Source organism: Amblyraja radiata, chromosome 30 (assembly GCF_010909765.2).
Source record: "Amblyraja radiata isolate CabotCenter1 chromosome 30, sAmbRad1.1.pri, whole genome shotgun sequence".
Taxonomy (NCBI): Eukaryota; Metazoa; Chordata; class Chondrichthyes; order Rajiformes; family Rajidae; genus Amblyraja; species Amblyraja radiata.
The window spans coordinates 5,507,340-5,508,440 of NC_045985.1; the positions used below are offsets into that span (position 1 = coordinate 5,507,340).

Below are 1,101 nucleotides of genomic sequence, written 5' to 3' on the forward strand. Positions count from 1 at the left end.
TCCCCTCCGCTGACCGACCCGCTCCTTCAATCCACGAGCCACCCCTTTCCTCGGAGTGAAATGTGGAGAAAGGTTTGTGTTGTCCATCTCACGTAATTGGGTGAAACCCCGGGCAAGGTTCCAGTTGTCCGCCCGCCTGTGCCCGAGTCTCCCCCCGACCCCCGGGGACTCTCTGATTCTCTGCTTCTCCCCCCAGTCTCCGTCACCCTGGATGTGGAAACAGCGCATGCGCGGCTCGAGGTGTCTGAGGATCGGAAGAGGGTGAGACTGACCGGGACCGAGAGGAGTCTCCCTGACACCGGGAAGAGGTTTACAGTCTGGCTGTGTGTGCTGGGATCGGAGGGATTCACATCGGGGAGACATTACTGGGAGGTGGAGGTGGCGGGGAGTCGGGGCTGGAGTCTGGGAGTCGCCGCAGAGTCTGTGGAGAGGAATGACGACCTGACCCCGGAGAATGGAGTCTGGAGCATCAGGTGGTGGGATGACGAGTTTGGTGCATTCACCTCCCCTCCATCCCCTCTCCCCGCCCGTCCCATCCCCGGGAGGGTGGGAGTTTATCTCAGTTACGAGTCCGGGACAGTTTCATTTTACGACGCGGACACCAAGTCCCATCTCCACACCTTCACTGGGAATAAATTCACGGAGAAACTTTATCCTTACTTCGGGATCGGGAAGGAAAACCAATGGCTGAGAATCTGCTCCGGTTCCGCTCCGGGTGTGTAAAAGGGTCGGGTCCCGGGACCGGCGTCAGGAGCGGGGCTCAGGGGCTGTGGGACAGAAACCCGGTGGACAACAGGTCGGCGCTGAACGAACGGCTCCCATTTAATCCCCAAATTCCGCGTCGTGAAACAAACCCCAGTGAGCGCGGAAATAAAACCAGGGGGAATGTAAATGTGGGAAGAGTGAAATAAACAGCAACTGAAATCAGAGCTGTCTGTCTGTCGATCCGTTCATTTTGACGCGTTAAACCCCTGTCACACTGTGCGAGCTGACCCACGAGGTACCCCGAGTTTAAAACAAATTTAACTCGTGGTAAACCCGTATTAACGTCGCGGGAACGTCGGAACTCGTGGACGCAATTTAGCGACTCGTGGCGCTAAC

At 57.3% G+C, this 1,101-nt stretch overlaps 1 long non-coding RNA gene across 1 annotated transcript in view; it reads left to right on the plus strand.

Annotated features, from left to right (window-relative positions):
• The window catches only part of LOC116989840, a 2,769-nt gene extending 2,509 nt beyond the window's left edge, over nucleotides 1-260 (plus strand). Inside the window, exon 3 of the long non-coding RNA XR_004416343.1 lies at nucleotides 250-260. This is a non-coding gene — a long non-coding RNA (uncharacterized LOC116989840). The remainder of the gene's footprint in view (nucleotides 1-249) is intronic.
• The last annotated feature ends 841 nt before the right edge of the window (nucleotides 261-1,101 follow it).